Source organism: Schistocerca piceifrons, chromosome X, assembly GCF_021461385.2.
Source record: "Schistocerca piceifrons isolate TAMUIC-IGC-003096 chromosome X, iqSchPice1.1, whole genome shotgun sequence".
NCBI classification, from domain to species: Eukaryota; Metazoa; Arthropoda; class Insecta; order Orthoptera; family Acrididae; genus Schistocerca; species Schistocerca piceifrons.
Genome location: NC_060149.1, coordinates 515972902 through 515979571, shown reverse-complemented (window position 1 = coordinate 515979571; position 6670 = coordinate 515972902). Strand labels below are relative to the sequence as shown.

Here is a 6670-nt window from a genome sequence, read left to right as displayed (position 1 = left end):
CGTCTTCAGGCCACAAGTGGCCCAATCGGACCGTCCGACCGCCGTGTCATCCTCAGCTGAGGATGCAGATAGTAGGGGCGTGTGGTCAGCACATCGCTCTCCCGGTCGTTATAATGGTTTTCCTTGACCGGAGCCGCTACTATTCGGTCGAGTAGCTCCTCAATGGGCATCACGAGGCGAGGCTGAGTGCACCCCGAAAAATGGCAACAGCACATGGCGGCCCAGACGGTAACCCATCCAAGTGCCGGCCACGCCCGACAGCGCTTAACTTCGGTGATCTGACGAGAACCGGTGTATCCACTGTGGCAAGGCCGTTGCCCCATCAGTCAAGGGTGGAGGAGTATTTCCCAGTGGACCGTAGAGTATGCTCCCACACGACTTGCATCACGTCATCGAGAGAAGGGTCAGCTAGATGAGCGACGTTTAGCATCCACGGAGGGCGAAACAATTTGACTGGTTGCCATTCAAGATTGAGAGTTATGGCCACAGCACAGTGATCCGTAAAGGAAGCTGGGATAACTTCAACGTTAAGAATACTATCGCTCAGGAAGTCCGATAAGTAAAATCTATCTAACCTGCTACTGGAAGTCGCAGTAAAGTGGGTAAATTTAACTAATGTCGGGTATTTACATATCCAGACGTCTTTTAGGCGTAAGGAGCGGCCCAATTCATGTAATTCGAGACAGAAATTAAGGTTTGGAGATTGATCCACAGGACGCAATACACAGTTAAAGTCATCACTCAACAGAATACCCAGAGGACTCTTACGCAACAAATAAACAATATCCTCTTCATAAAAACGCGAACGATCCACCACGTGACCAGTGCCAGTAGGGGCATATAAACGAACCAAAGTAAGATTAAAAAGTTGACACCCTATGCCCCTGCCAGAATCCACCATTTCCACTTCAGCAATAGGAATGCTTTCGTGAAAGAATAAGGCGGTCCCCGTAGAATATTCGGGTGCTACATTAAAGATCATACGAAAACCAGATATGGAGAAATTACAAAATAGCACCTCCTGTAAGAAAACTGTGTCCACACATGAATCATAAATGAACTGACGCAGCGAAGCCAATCGCAATTCTTATTCCACACGATTAACGTTTAAGGAAAGGAACGTGTAGGCTTGGGTAATTGATCACAGCTGGACAGAGATGTACGGAATATCGGAGTAGAATTATGTAGACAGCTGAGAGTCAAGGTCCACTGTGGAATCCACAGTGGAATCACACATCGGGGGACCATAACCCACGTCATCGCAACCTATTTTCTTAGATTTCTTACGAGCATCTGCGAGTGACACTATACTAGGGGAATTATCACAATGTCTGAACAGGATGTGAGAACCATGTCGCGACAGTAATCTTTCAGCGTGAAAGATCCATGAATTTCACGTAAAACACGTACTCGTCAGCATCACAATGCCGCGCGGAGTGGCCGCGCGGTTAGAGGTTCCACGTAACGTGTTGCACGACCCCTGCCGCCGGAGGTTCGAGTCCTCCCTCGGGCATGGGTGTGTGTGTGTGTGTGTGTGTGTGTGTGTTGTTCTTAGCATAAGTTAATTTAAGTAGTGTGTAAGTTTAGGGACCAATGACCTCAGTAGTTTGGTCCCTTAAGAATTCACAGACATTTGAACACATTTCAGCGTCAAAATAAGCGGTGTGGACCTGATCAGAGTTCACATGAATTGTATCGAGAAGCCAATCGTGGATTTCTAGGGTTCCAGGCTGAATGTGTCACGTTGTTTTATCGAAGCGGAAAAGTTCATTGAGATGAGCAACCTCCTGCTGTAGTGAATCGCGCTGCTGTTGAAGTGAAAAGCGGCCTCCATATTATGCAGAAGACGTAACACAATCTTCTTGTGTGAAGCACCCATGTGCATTTCGCAGTGAGGTGTGTATGGAATGGGCAGAAGCTGTCGCGATGAGGGAGACATGGAAGACGCATTAATCTTCATGCCTTCTGATCTGGCAGAATGGCTTCTTGCGTCCAGCGTAGGAGACAGCATGCCTAAAGCCGGAGATTGCACAAGAAGATGATTATAGAGGTCCATAGGTAATGGAAAAATTTAAGAAAATCGGCCCCCAATATGGGGCCAAACATGCAGGCCATTAACAATCATCATGAAGGTGAGAAAACATTTTGCAGATTTAATTTCATATGACTCTGAGGCATGTCCTTCACATCCCGTAAAACACCACTTATATCCAAACCTGTGTTGACCAAAATTCCATACCAGATATCTTTTCAAACACAAATAATCGTGAAGATTCACATTTAGCAGAAGCTGTGGCATTGTCATTACAACTACAATCTTACTGGTTATACAACGGATATGCACGTCTATACACATCCGTTGTTGATATCTGGGAACCCACACAGTTTGCAACATCATCTAGCATTTCGCCTGAAGTGTCTATGGAACCAACACCATTCGAATTTGCGTGGCTGCCGCTCGTCAATGCGCCGTACGCTCCTTGGGCTGTCAGCTGCCAGCTTGGCGTAGAGTCTTGCCAGTTCAGTGAGGATTCTCTCAATAGGTGGCTCTGGTGGTTGCACAGCCGAGACGAGACTTCAGTGACAGCGAAACATGGGAAGTGACGTAGTTGAAGGCGTTGTGAATATTGACTTTGAAGACGATATTTTAGATGAGGCAGAAATATCTGTGTTTGTTTTATGTTATTGATTTTGTTGACGTGGTAGATGCTGCATAAATCCTTTTCAGCGATGAATTTTTTTAATAATTTCAATTTTGACAGTTATTTTTAACACTATATTTGAGATGTAAGGAAGTCATTGCAAATATATTTCTTCAACAAATGCTTCAATTTACTGTACAACAATGAAAATAGGAAATGGCCACATTTGTGTACATGGTGCATAGCAGGTTACATGAGAGCAAACATGGTGAAAACATAAAGAAACTAAAAAATGTGATAAATAATAGCGAAATTCAAGTAAGAAGGAATTGTTCACATCATGTATTGTGGAAGAACTCTGTACATTGTGGGCAAACAGAAACCTTGCACTTTTGCAGATGTATCTTGTTCTTCTTTTGCAGTTTTCATTTCTCACATTCCTTTTTTTTTCAGGGTAATGGGCTATTCCATCCAGTCTTATATATGCAGTACACCCAGTACGTTGCCTTTTCTTCCAGTGAGTATGGTCAGTGGTGTTAGATGGTCTGCCACACTTCCTTTGCAGGCTTCCAAGCTATGTAATTGTTGTAGCAACTGAGGCCTTGTATTCCACCAAAGAAATATTTCTCTCAGTGCCTCTTTTGTAAAGAATCCATGCATTTACTAGTGCAACATTATAAAAGTGGAAAAATATTCTCAAATAAAACTTCTTGCTCTTCATTGTGTGAGGGTAGCGAGCAACCATCTGGTCAGTCATGTCTACTCAGCCCATGAATTTGTTGTAGCATGCAACAGCATCTGGCCTCTCGATATCTATGCGAGCATGGTTCTTCACGTCCCATCACAGTATCAGTTGGTGTCCCTCCAGAAAAGGTAGATATCATGTGGACAATGTTTCTCTCCACCCATCAAAAAACTGTAATATTGTCATTAGAAGTAGCAATAGACATTGAACCTCGACATGATTCCATTAGAGCTTTGCTGTTGGTCAATTTACTCTCTGCACCCTACAGCCTGTTCGACCTTATGGTTCCCAATACATGAATTTTCTTTTGCTTGAGATATGAAAGCAATGGGATTGCTGCGAATAAATGGTCAAGAATGATCTTGTGATTTTTTCCTTCTAGCCCCTGGCACAATCTTACGACAGTGTCCCCAATAGGACTGAAGCTCAGTGCGTAATTCCGCTCCCACCTTTTCTCTTGGTACATCTCAAAAAATGTTGCGCATCAATCTGAGCTAGAGCGTACCCATGATTTCAATCCCCATTTTTAGGGCTTAGACTTTATATACTGTTTTGCCCTGCTTCTACCCTTGAAGAGGATAATCATTTCACTTATAGACTGATATTCAGTAGGAGTTACATTCACCGAAAATGTCTCTTTCATTGTGTCCAATATGGGTTTCACCTTCACAAACATGGCAGAGTTATTTCCCGGGATTTCGTTCAAAAATGGTTCAAATGACTCTGAGCACTATGGGACTTAACATCTGTGGTCATCAGTCCCCTAGAACTTAGAACTACTTAAACCTAAGTAACCTAAGGACATCACACACATCCATAGCCAAGGCAGGATTCGAACCTGCGACCGTAGCAGTCGCGCGGTTCCGGACTGAGCGCCTGAACCGCTAGACCACCGCGGGCGGCCGGGATTTCGTCTTTGTCCACAAAACGTAAATACGTTTTTAGACTACTGGCCAGTAAAACTGCTACAAGACGAAGATGAAGTGCTACGGACCCGAAATTTAACTGACAGGACGAAGATGCTGTGATATACAAAGGATTAGCTTTCCAGAGCATTCACACAAGGTTGGCGCCAGTGGCGACACCTACAACGTGCTGACATGAGGAAAGTTTCCAACCGATTTCTCATACACAAACAGCAGCTGACACGGCGTTGCCTGGCGAAACGTTGTTGTGATGCCTCGTGTAAAGAGGAGAAATGCGTACCATCACGTTTCCGACTTTGGTAAAGGTCGGATTGTAGCTTGTCTCGATTGCGTTTTATCGTATCACGACATTGCTGCTCGCGTTGGTCGAGATCCAATGACTATTAGCAGAATTTGGAATCGGTGGGTTCAGGAGGGCAATACGGAACGCCGTGCTGCATCCCAACGGCATTGTATCACTAGCAATGGAGATGACAGGCACCTTATCCACATCGCTGTAACGGATCGTGCAGCCACATCTCGATCCCTGAGTCAACAGATGGGGACGTTTGCAAGACAACAACCATCTGCTCGAACAGTTCGACAACGTTTGCAGCAGCATGGACTATCAGCTCGGAGACCATGGCTGTGGTTACCCTTGACACTGCATCATAGACAGGAGCGCCTGTGATGGTGTACTCAAAACATCATTTTTTCGGATGAATCCAGGTTTTGTTTACAGCATCATGATGGTCGCATCCGTGTTTGGCGACATCACGGTGAACGCACATTGGAAGTGTGTATTCGTCATCGCCATACTGGAGTATCACCCGGTGTGATGGTATGGGGTGCCATTGGTTACACATCTTGGTCACCTCTTGTTTGCATTGACGGCACTCTGAACAGTCGACGTTACATTTCAGATGTGTTACGACCCGTGGCTCTACCCTTCATTCGATCCCTGCCAAACCCTACATTTCAGCAAGATAATGCACGAACACATGTTGCAGGTCCTCTATGGGCATTTCTGGATACAGAAAATGTTCGACTGCTGCCGTGGCCAGCACATTCTCCAGATCTCTCACCAATTGAAAACGTCTATTCAATGGTGGCTGAGCAACTGGCTCGTAACAATACACCAGTCACCACTCTTGATGAACTGTGGTATTGTGTTGAAGCTGCATGGGCAGCTGTACCTGTACACGCCATCCTAGCTCTGTTTGATTCAATGCCCAGGCGCCTCAAGGCCGTTATTACGGCCAGAGGTGGTTGTTCTGGGTACTGATTTCTCAGGATCTATGCACCCAAATTGCGTGAAAATGTAATCAAATGTCAGTTCTAGTATAATATATTTGTCCAATGAATACCTGTTTATCATCTGCATTTCTTCTTGGTGTAGCAATTTTAATGGCCAGTAGTGTATTTTCTCAAATCTCTTAAGTGACATAATGTCAGCAATAAGATCCATTCTCAAAACTGGGTTACCTGACCAGTTCATACGTCCGTTTTGGGTACTTTATATATGTCATGATCAAATTAATCGCTAAGAAGCAATGAACTTCACTTACTGAGACAGAGAAATTGCATTCGCTATTTGAAAAAGCATTCCGTGTTGTCTCTCTGACTATCAAGTCCAGTGCTTTAGGAGTGTACATGTTGTAGTAGTAAAAATATGGCGTCTTCTCTACTAAAAGATCACTATTGCTTTTGTAAACGCCACAGAATGCAGGAATGTCACCAACGAACTCAATGTCCTTGTTTGTATACCACATATTACGTGAAGATGTTGGAGAATTCGAAACTTGTACTTCCAGTTGCACTATTGGTCTGGACTGTTATTGAGTGAATTGCCCTATCAACAGCTGAATCACCACTAGCAACAGTGTCACCACTACAACACTATCATCATCAGAATCGTCATCAATAATATCACTGTCTTTATCACATGTAATTACGGCCAAATCAGAACAATTGGCATCATCAACAGAATCTAAAATGAGTAAAATTTCCCCTGGGCTTAATGCTTTCCTTCGATTCATTTTTAATAATGTTGGAAGAGAAACTGTAAAATAAATGAAAGTAACAAAATGACAAAAACGGTATTTTACAATTGAGACTCTGGTGGTTACATGGTATTTCAGGTTATGTTACCTATGCAATGTGTCCACAAATGTGTACATTTGTAAACAGTCGATTTACACAAAATAGTTTCCAGATATCACTGTTTCAACAGTAACATCACAATAATAAATGTTCAAAGCACACAATAAAAAATTGTAGACGAAAAATTCTCCTGCAAAAAAAAACGTAAATTATGATTTCAAATGCATGTACTAAATAACAGGCAGCCGCTGACTATCCACAGATATAAAAACATC

At 43.5% G+C, this 6670-nt stretch overlaps 1 pseudogene; it reads right to left on the bottom strand.

The window, feature by feature from the left end:
* Nucleotides 1-201: 201 nt before the first annotated feature.
* Nucleotides 202-319, bottom strand: LOC124723767 (annotated as a pseudogene).
* Nucleotides 320-6670: the final 6351 nt, after the last annotated feature.